Genomic DNA, 11,215 nt, shown 5'->3' with positions numbered 1-11,215 from the left:
TTCAATGCAAAAGCTGTATAAGGGAGGTAAACAAGAGAGAAAGAGCAGAAGTGAAAGTCCTTCTTGCCCTCTGTAATATTCTGCTCCCTGTCTAATCTGTCTGCTCCACAAAGGTAGCACTGCCCAGTGATGGGGCAGAAGAGACAGCCAGGAGCTGTCATCCCTGGATAGGAAGCTGCTGTAGGCAGACAGGGAGACAGACAGACCAGGGTTCAAATACTGGTTGGATTATCTTATGGGTCCTCCTGGGCTTCTGTGAGCCCACATGTCCACCTGTAAGTTAGAGATATAAAGAGACTCTACGTTATGGAGATTTGTAAGGATTCTCCCTAGAGCCCTTAAAGAACCTGACAAGTATTGGTACTTGGCTATTGTTTTGGCTGAAAGGGAAAGAGGATTTTCCTGGTGGCACACTATCGCCACCGTGTGACAAGATGGAAAATTACATAAGGGAGGTTCTTTGGCCTGAAAAGGGCTACCTAGACTTGGGTTTTCTTTTCTTTTAAATTATTTGTTTATTTATTTAGCTGTTCTGGGTCTTCACTGCTGCACCTTGGCTTTCTCTAGTTGTAGTGAGTGGGGGCTACTCTCTACTCGCGGTGCATGGGCTTCTCACTGTGGTGATTTCTTCTGTTGTGGGGCATGGACTCCAGGGTGCATGGGCTCAGCAGTTGAGGCACAGGGGCTTAGTTGCCTTGCAGCATGTGGGATCTTCCAAGCCCAGGGTTCGAACTGGTGTCCCCTGCATTACAAGGCGGATTCTTAACCACTGAACCACCAGGGCAGCCCTAGACTTGGGTTTTGTGAAACCTGAGAATTTGGCTCCTTGCTGCCGGTGCTCTGCTATCTAGGCCCCCTCTGGCCTCCAGGGTCAGTGCTTTCACCTGTGGAGGAGAAATCCTTCCACTCCTAGGTGTAGGGCTCTGATTGTGCCTTCTCTAACTATAGAACTTTCAGTGGTTCCTCACTGTGTCATTCAAACCTTTTCAGAGCTAGGATCCTTGACACCTGCTGTGTGCTTGAATCCTAGGGCCACCTAGCTCCAGACCTGCCTCGAGATGCTCGCTCTTTTCTCCTTCCTTCCCATCCCTCCTGAGCTCACTTTGTCTTCCTCCTAATTCACGACACCGAAGTACATTTTCCCAATGAACATGTTAAGTTCCTGGAACAGTGTTCATGTGAACAACAACTACTTACTGATCACCTACTATGTGTCTGGTGCTGTGTTGGGCTCCTTATGGCCATTTAGTGCATATACTCTTCACAAATCCTGCAGGGCAGGTTGCTACCATTGCCCCTATTTTGTAGACGAGGACACTGAGGCAGAGAAAGGTAAAGTGACCCGCCTGAAGTCTCATTGCCATCAGGGGACAGAAGCCTGCTTACAACTTCTGGGACACCTGGTATGGTGGAGGAAGCAGGCCGATCTCCGTTCAAATTCTATCTCTGTTGCTCACTACTGACTTCCCAACTTTGAGCCCAAGCAGCCTGTCTTCCTCTAAAATGAGATGGCAGCTCCCACAAGGCACAGGTGTTGACTCCATGGGGCAGGCAGTGTCTGGGGACGTGACACCAGGGCTGAGAAGTGGGGAGGGTATCACAGTTGGCAGTCAGAGCTGGTATGGAACACACTGAGGTAAGTCAGGTCCTGTCAAGGAAGCGTCAGTCAATGCCTGGGAGCCCTGGCTCAGGACCCAGCCCGCAGAAAGTGGGGGTTCAGGTGTCCCAGCTCCCATCAGCTCTCAGCTGTGCAACCCCTGGGACCTGTTCTGCCCACACCCATTCTAGCTTCTCCAGTGCCTTTCCCACTTTGCAGCCTTGAGTTGGCCTTTCCAAACACACCTCTGATCACGTCCTTTGCTACTGAAAAGCCTGTCCTTTCACTGCTCGCTGGGGTCTCAGCCCCTCACTAGAGCCTGTGGTTCTATGGGTCAGTTGCCATAACCCTGTCACCTCTGTCACCTTCTCTGTTCTCTGGCTCTTCCCATCTCCTTGAAGCCACCTTTGACCTTTGCACATGCTGTTCCCATGGACTGACACACTCTTCCCTGCTCTCTTTGCCTAATTGATGTGGAGGTGCTGGGAGGGCTGGGGGTTGGGGAAGGGAGTGGAGAATTTTTGTCTGTTTTTTGAAACTATGAAACTTCTTGAGAATTTTTTAAAAAGTTATTGTTCTATTTATTTTGGGCTATGCTGGGGCTTCATTTCTGTGGGGGCTTTTCTCTAGTTGCCACAAATGAGGGCTTAGTCTCTAGTTCCCGTGTGCGGGCTTCTCATTGCAGTGGCTTCTCTCATTGTGGAGCACAGGCTCTGGGGATGCGTGGGCTTCAGTAGATGTGGTTCCTGGGCTCTAGAGGGCTTAGTTTGCTCCACGGCATGTGGGATCCTCCCGGATCAGGGATCGAACTCTCCTGTGTTGGCAGGGGGATTCTTTACCACTGAGCCACCAGGGAAGCCCTGGAATGGAGAATTTGGAACCTGCAAGAGTAGAGTTTGGGAAAACTGGTTTGAGGGGAAGAGAAAACCGGTTCCAGGAAGAGAGAACAACCTGTGCAAAGGGATGGAGGTGCATATGTGGCAGGATGGAGTGGGGGACAGGTAGGGATGGAGACTAATAGAAATGAGGCATCCCTAAGGCCAGGGCCAAATCCATAGTTTCTGTGCCAAACAGCTTGGCCCCAGTCCCGAGGGCAGTGGAAGGGTTTTTATCAGGGGCAGCTACAGCGGTTCCCTTGGGTAGAGTGGAGAGGGCATGTCAGCACCTCACTGACAAATGGAGTACCCAGGCCTGAACAGTCCTCCAAGAATGGCGTGATCATCACCAACCTGAAAGCTCTATGGATATAGCCCAAGGCCCCATCCCCACCCAACACAAGGCTGAAGCAGGATGCTACATTACTTGTGGCTTCCAGGAGGTGGCACCACCACCCCAGCGTATCCCCTCTACTTTGCTCCTGGTGCTGGAGGCCCCTCCCAGGGTGTAATTACAGGACAAAAACTGGAGAGGAAAGGAGTGAGGAAAGGAAAGGAGGCCATGGGCCCAAAGGGTGGTTGGGATGCAAGGCACAGGACAAGGGGAGTTGGGCTATATTGGCTCCCTTTTAATTTTTTTCAGGGTCAAGCACAGTATGTCAGTCTGACTCAAATCTTAAAAAAAAAATTTTTATTTGACTGTGCTGGTTCTTAGTTGCAGCATGCAGGTTCTTCAATCTTAGTTGTGGCATGTGGGATATAGTTCCCTGACCAGGGACTGAACCCGGGCCCCCTGCACTGGGAGCATGGAGTCTTAGTCACTGGACCACCAGGGAAGTCCCTAGATTTTCATTCACCATTGTGTTCCCTGCCCTCCTCCGTGTAGCCCCTCCTCAGGCCCCTGAAACATTCACAAGGACCCCACCTGTTCACCCAGCTCTTAGCCATTGCCAAGAACCACCTTCATTTCCTTCCAGCCTGCATTAACAAGCCCTCTCATTCTAAAGACATCCTTTGATTTCCACTTCTGTCCATCGCCTGGCTACCATAGGAGCCTGCAATGCGGCTATGAAGCATGGTGTTGGTCCCTGGTGAGAAGATGGTAGGGTAACAAGATGGTCCCTCCTTGGATGCATTAATGCTCATTACTTCCATCGCCCTGGGAGACTCCATGTGTCCTTTGGGATGCTGTCCCAGTTTCCAGCTCTACTCAGACACTGTAGTGGCCCCTCGCCCATCTCTCCACATCTGTATTATCAGCCCATCACTCTCTGATCTCTTCATTCCTCTGGGAATGAAATCCGAAGCCTGCAAAGCCCTCTATGGTGTGGCCTCACCCGGCACCATGTTCTCCCTCATTCTGTATGTGCCCTCTATACTGGAGTAGCTTGGATTCTCCCCACTCCTGCCTGCCTCCAGACTACTTCGAGACTGTTCTCTCTGCCTGGAATGCTTTTCCTCCCACTCATCACAAGGCCAAGTGCTGTCCTCCTCCTGCTTTGGTAGGAGCTCCTCACTTCCTCATGGAGCTCTTCCCTGGGTCAGATCAGGATTAGTCCCCAGTGTAGACACTCATAGCTGCAGTTGATTCACCTTCAGAGTCTGTGTTAATTATAGTCAGTATTTCTCTGGGTGTTTATTTAATGATTGTCCTTTCCTCTAGATTTCCAGCTCTTTAGGGTAGGGTATAACCACCAACCAGAATGGCACCTGGTATGCAGTAGGTGCTCAGTAAACATTTGTTGATTTACTGTGTCTTCCTGCCCTGGTCTGTCTGATTTCTTCTTCAGCTTGGGCCCCCACGTCCCCTCCTCTGGAAAGCATCACTGACCCCTGCCTGGGGTGCACACAGCTCCTGGGCTTTATTCCTTTGTTTGGTTTTCAGTTCCCTTTGAGCCTCATTCTCCTCTTATCAGCCTGTGCCTTGGGCATCAGTGCTAATGGTTTTGTGTGTGTACTTATAACTTATAACATGTGTGTTCTCTGTGTCATCATTTTTTTTGTGCAAATGGCTTTATGCTTTAGAGCCCATTTAATTTCTTATCGTTTCTACTCAGCACTATGCTTCTGAGGTCCTTACACATGGCTGTGCATCCACTGGGTTCCCTGCACATGTAGTCCATCCACCTCCCAGGATGGACTCCCGACTGCCTCCAACCCCTCCTTTAAGCTTCCCCATGTGGGCCCCTATGTGTGAGGGTTTGGGAAGAGGTGGTGGTATATATTCAGGCCAAATTGCTAGATCATAGGGCATGCATTTATATAATTAGCTGAAAGCTCCCAGGCAGCTCTCTGGGATAGCTGCACCCACAGTCCAGGTGGGTACCGCACCCCCCCGCTCCCACTCCCTGTCCCTGCTGACACCTGGCATTCTCCAGCTCACTAACTTTTGGCAGTGCGATAAGTGACATCTCTTGAGAGCATCTCTTGCGTTATTCTTGAGTTTCAGGGTCTCTTCATAAGCTTGCTGACCTCTGGTTTCCTTGTTTAATCACCTCATCATACTCTCTCTTTAGTGGTTTTTTGCTGTACTTTGCAGCATGCAGAGTCTTTTTTTTTTTTTTTAGCATGCAGAATCTTGATTCTCCAACCCGGGATTGAACCTGTGCCCCCTGCAGTCAAAGTGTGGAGTCTTAACCACTGGACTGGCAGAGTCATCCCTGTAGTGTTTTGAAGTGTCTTTTCCTTGTGGATTTGCAGGCCCCCCCTTGGATGCCCCATGCTGTCCTGACACAGGCTGACTGGCTTACAGGCAGACACCCTGAGCCTAGGTGTCATAAGGGTAGTGATGGTCCTGAGCCTTCTCAGGGTTCCCAGCCCCACTCAGAGAGGGGGAGGAGGGTTGACCATCCGTTGGTGGACACGATGGGGCTCATCACTGTGATCCCCTCAGGAGGCTATGTGTGTATCCTGGGGAGACTGTCTTAGCTCCCGGCTTGACAATCTTGAATTTGAATTTTGAATCTGCGAAATTCATTCAGCACATATTCATTCCGTGAATATCTAGGGAGCACTTATCCACAAGGCTCCCAGATCTTGTTGACAAGTACAACTGTGAACAGGATGGTCCCTTGGCTTCTCAGAGCTTGCCTTCTAGGGAGGTGGCAGTCAAAAAGAGTGAGCAAATAAGATAATGATAAAAGAAAACAAACAAGGGGCTAAAATATGGAATAATGGAGGGGGGACTTTGGCCAGAGTGGTCAGGAGAGGCCACTCTTAGGAGACGACCTTTGTCCTGACAGCCAACCAGAAGCACCGGGGGACTAGTATTCCTTTTTGAGACCTGCAAGTCAAAAGCCCTGAAGTTCTCATGAGTTTGGGATGGCAGAGAAACAGAAAGAAGGTGACTGGGTCTAGAGACTTGATGAGGGAGGGGTGTGCAGGGAGTTCGGGGAATGGACAGGGGTCAGTTCAGGCTTTGTCCAATGGGACTGTGTTCAGCCTGGGCTGGCATGTGAAGCAACAGGAAGACAGAGGAGCTATATAGGAGGGCGCTGGCCCCGGGAAGCTCTGCACCTGGCTCCTGGGACAGCCTAAGCTTTGTGCCAGGCCACTGTGGAAGCTGATGTGTACTCAGAGGGGATACTTTTCGTCCCTAGTATTTTTTCTTTTCTTTTAATGAATTATTATTATTATTTGTGGCCATGCTGTATGACTTGCAGGGTGTTAGCTCCCCAACTGGGGATTGAACATGGAAGGACTGATGCTGAAGCTGAAGCTCCAATACTTTGGCCACCTGATACGAAGAACTGACTCATTTGAAAAGACCCTGATGCTGGGAGAGACTAAAGGCAGGAGGAGAAGGGGAGGACAAAGGACGAGATGATTGGGTGGTATAACCGACTCAATGGACATGAATTTGAGCAAGCTCCGGGAGTTGGTGATGGACAGAGAAGCCTGGCATGCTGCAGTCCATGAAGTCACAAAGAGTTGGACACGACTGAGCGACTGAACTGAACTGAACCATGGCAGTGAAAGTGCAGGGTCCTGCCCACTGGACAGCTAGGGAATTCCCTCTTTTCTTCTTTTTATAATATGTAAAATTTTTATTACACAATATTAAGTGAACACAATAAATATAAGAATAGTATTGATACATCTTCTGCCCTTATATATATTTTTTAATTTCAATTTTGATAAGTAACAATGCACATATCAAGTTTAAAAATCAAAAGAAACAAAGGTCCCCTCCCTCTGTATCCCCATCCACCAAGTTCCTCTCCCTGGAAGCAGCCATAGTGACTGCCTGCCCACCCTTCACAAGTGATTGCATCCCCACAACTGGAGTATGTGCTTCATGGAGACAGGGGCGTACCACTTCATTTCGGATTTTCCCCTCAGCATTGTCAGGTGGAGTGAATTCCCCACCAGGACACTTAAGAGCCCCTTTGTGAAGGCTCTGAAGCTATCCTGTCAATGCACAACGTTTTAAACTTGTATTTAAATGAATTAAAATAATCAATCCCTCAGTCGCATGAGCCACGTTTCAAGAGCTCAGTAGCCACGTATGACCAGTGGCTACTGTATTGGACAAAACGGATAAGTTCCATCATTGCAAGTGGTCCTCCTGCCAGTGCTTCTTTAGAGAATTCTATGCCATCCATCATTTATCCCTAGCCTGTCTGTTTCAGAGCTTCCCTGGTAGTTCAGACGGTAAAGAACATGCCTGTAATGCAGGAGACCCAGGTTCAATCTCAGGAAGATCCCCAGGAGAAGGAAGTGACTACCCACTTCAGTATTCTTGCCTGGAGAGTTCCATGGACAAAAGAGCCTGGCAGGCTATAGTCCATGTGTGTTTTCAGCAGTGACTTGGAAGGGACCACGGTCATCTAGGCAGAAGCTCAGTTGTGTGGGTGAAGCCTTCCTTAGCACATGCAGTAAGTCCCCCAGCAATTATATTAACCTCATTCCCCCAGGATCTGAGGGCTAGCCCGTTGGTAAGGTTGTAGAGCTGTGCTGTCCAATATGGGTCTGGCTGTCTCAGTCTTCCAAGCCAACCCTCCTCTCCTGGAACCTGCTTTCCTAGGGTCCTCACTGTGAAAGGAAAGGGCCTATACCTCTCTGACCAGGAGCCTCATCATCATCCTTACCAGGTCATTCAGTCATTTCACAAACCGTTGTGGGCCTGCCCTGAACTAGACCTGACTTCGAGGGGGAGCCCATGAAGATCCTGTCCTGATTGAGACAGAGAGGGCCATAAATGGGTCATTCCAGTTGTGCATAAAGGTGGAATGCCTAGGCTGTGTTGTGAGATCAGTGTGAGCTTCTTGGAGGAGGTGAAGGCCGAACCACGCCCTGAAGGGAACAAGAGTGGTCTGGAGGTTGAGAGCTGGGAGGCTTCCACAGTCATATGCCACAGGGCCAGTGGGTGCAATCGGTAGGGCCAGGTCAGGCTGGGCCCCAAGCAGCAGCACAAGAACAAGAGGCTGGCACCAGGGGCCCGGAAGGGACTGGCGCTGTGGAATGTGAGTGGTGACTGAGTAGGAGAGGATGCGGGAAGAGGCTGGGCGAGTTCAGCTGTTGGCGATTTCACGCCATCTCCTCAGCCACTTCTTGGGGACAGGCCCCAGCCTAGGGGCCCAGGTGCTGATGAAGGTCAGATTTCGGTAGCAAGAGAATAAAAGGAGATTTCCTCCGGAGGGGGGCCCTCTCCCTGCAGAGAGAACTGCAGCTGCCTCTCACACATACTCTGGGATTAGGCTAAATCCAACAGCAGGTGGAGGGCTGGGAGGGGGGCTCCCAGTTAGGGTCCTAGAGTGTGGGAAGGGGCAGACAGTGGTGGTACACACCTGAGTGTATCTGTTACGAGGGGTGAGTCTCCTCCACCTGTCCCTCTGTTCAACTTTTCACTTCACCTCTGTTCTGCCTAGTGCTGCCCTGGATGGGAGTTGGGGGGGCAAGGACAGTGACTGCTAACCTGGATCAAGGGCTACATGAACATGGGGGGAGCAATGCAAGAAGACTTAGAAGATTGGGGGCAGTTTTTCTTGGGAGCAAAGAACGTGGGGACAAGGGGCTAGATTTTCATGGAAAACCTTTTGTGCCATTCAAGTTTTTGTTTCAGTTATTTAAACCATGAATACAGAATGCCTCTTTAAAATGTGGTTCTCAAAGTGTGGCCTCAGACCAGCAGCATCTGCATCCCCTGGGAACTTGTTAGAAATGCATATTTCCAGGCTTTACCTCAAACCTGTGTGTGTGTGTGCCTAATTGCTCGGTCACGTCTCACTCTTTGTGACCCCGTGGACTGTAGCCCGCCAGGCTCCTCTGTCCATGGGGATTCTCCAGGCAAGAATACTCAAACATACTAGATACAAAATTCTGGGGTAGGACCCAGCAATCTAAACTTTTCAGGTAATTCTGATACATGCTAAAATTTTAGAACTACTGATTTTTAACCAGCACCAAGGCAGTGCTTGCTTCCTGGGGATCACACTTTGGGGAAAGGAGATTCTTGTGAGTATCCTATCCTATAGCAATGAGAGCATGAAGTGGGGCCCAACTTGGAAGGAGGCCTTGGGGAGGCTGCCCCCCAAAATGAGGTTTAAGTGAGATCTAAAGGGCAGGAGGAGCTTGGCCAGTTAAGTGGGGGAGAAGAAGGAATAGCCCACATGAGGCCCTGAGGTGGCAGAGATGAAGGTCACGGGGCTGGAGCTCAAAGTGCTGGGCCAAACACCTCTGTGCTTAGGTGTCATGAATGACCATCCATTTGTGTGTGTGGACATTCCACTTCTGCTTCGTGGAAATCCAGAGCCTCTCCTGGTCCTCGGAATGACTGGGCCACCAGGGCTTTCGGAACGATCCCTGCAGTGGGAAAGGGACATGGTCCCAAGCATTGATTCTCTCATTGCCCCCATGCGACCTTGGGAGGAGGAGGAAATGGCAACCCACTCCAGTATTCTTGCCTGGAGAATTCCATGGATAGAGCCAGGCGGGCTGCTGTCCATGGGGTCACACAAGAGTCAGACACGACTGAGTAACTAACAACCTCGGGCCAGTCACTTCCTCGTTCCGAGACTCAGTGTTCTCATCTGGGCAATGGGGACAAGCATGCCTTCCAGGGAAGGGATGCCATAAAGAAGGCATGAGATCATGGCAACCCAGACCTGGGGGCCACTCCCTCTTAATCCATGTAACAACAGCCATTTTTGACCGAGCATTTCCAACCACTCTCCACGGCATGTTGTCATTCCCATGTTAGGCTCAGAGAGGGTAACTTCAGTCATAGCTCAACCCTCCCAACCCCCTTACCAGGGCCAGCTTGCCCCTCCCTCCCAGGCGCTGAGTCCCTCACCGCAGCCTCCTGCCTCTTGGCTCTGGCTTCTGAGACCCGAGTGGCTGTCTGTCAGTTGCTCCTACCAGAACCTTTGGCTGACCCAAGCAGCCAGCAAGTGGCAGAGTCCGGAGGTGACCCGGTGCTTTTCGGACAGGCTCTTGCGGTTGTGGGGGCGGGTGGGTGGGCACTAGCTCAGAAGCTGCTTGGAACCCAGGCAGACCAAGGGTGTCAGCTCCAGATGCTGCCACGCTGCCCAGAGCGGGTTGGGGGAGGGGAGATGGAGCAGCAAAGCTCGCACGGGGGAATTAATAGCATCTGTCTCATTCTGACATGGGACATGAGGAATGTGGAAAGGCCCCAGTAAGCACGTGCCTCCCAGAGAGGCTAGCAGGGAGGGGGCACAGGGAGGGGCAGCTGAGCCCCTCTGGGACCCAAGGACCTACCAGGCAGCAGCTGCCCCCATCACTCTGATGAGTCTCCCACATACACAGGACCTGCTGGGAACCTGGTGTGGGGGATCAACTGAGCTCCTTCCTTAGACCCTAATCCTTATGACCCTGGGGCCCGTCATATCCTCAGTTTCTCTACCATTAAATTGGGAAAACCAATCTTTATCTGGGCTTCCCAGGTGGCGCTAGTGGTAAAAAACAAAAAACAAAACAAAAAAAACCCGTCTGCTGATGCAGGAGACATGAGAGACTTGGCTTCGATCCCTGGGTTGGGAAGATCCCCTGGAGGAGGACATGGCAACTCACTCCAGTATTCTTGCCTGGAGAATCCTGTGGACAGAGGAGCCTGGCAGGTTGCAGTCCGTAGGGTCACAATATCTGGCAAGGCTGCGATGAGGGAGGGTGGTGGGCCTCTCCCTCCACTGTGCTGGGCCTAGCACAGCAGTGGGCTCATGGTGGGAAAGTGGAAAGTGGGGGTTCTCATTTGCCACTCCCTTGTCCTTATGCACTGCTCTAGCCTTCCCTGGGTGGGCTTTGAGGGATCTGCCTGTCCTGTGTTTGACTAGGTTAATGAAGGACAGTCACTAGCCAACGACTTCAGTGGGAGATAGGGGCTCAGTGAGAAAGTTTGGAGGACTCCTTGGAGCCAGAGGGGGTTCTTGAGTGAAGGAGGAACATAAGCCAAAAGCTGCTTTTGGAAGCTGTCTGTGGAGCCATCTGCAAGGGAGTAGGAGGGAAGGGGATGGAGGAGACCCTGGACAGGAAGGAGACCCTTTGAGGCAGCCCTGAGACTCAGGGGTGCGGCAAAGGCCAATTTCACCAATTCTTAGGGAAACAGCATAACCCACGTGAACTCTGCAGGGCATCCTTCCCCAAGCATGTGCTCACCTTAGACTCATTTCACCTTAAACCCTCACCCCCGGAGGTAAGCGAGCAGGAGTACACCACTCGTATGGGTGAAGAGTGATGATCAAGTAAGTGAGAGCGGTGGCCATGGGACAGTGGAAGTGGCAACTCT

The sequence above is a fragment of the Odocoileus virginianus genome, chromosome 3, assembly GCF_023699985.2.
Source record: "Odocoileus virginianus isolate 20LAN1187 ecotype Illinois chromosome 3, Ovbor_1.2, whole genome shotgun sequence".
Classification (NCBI taxonomy): Eukaryota; Metazoa; Chordata; class Mammalia; order Artiodactyla; family Cervidae; genus Odocoileus; species Odocoileus virginianus.
This window is presented reverse-complemented; position numbering follows the sequence as displayed.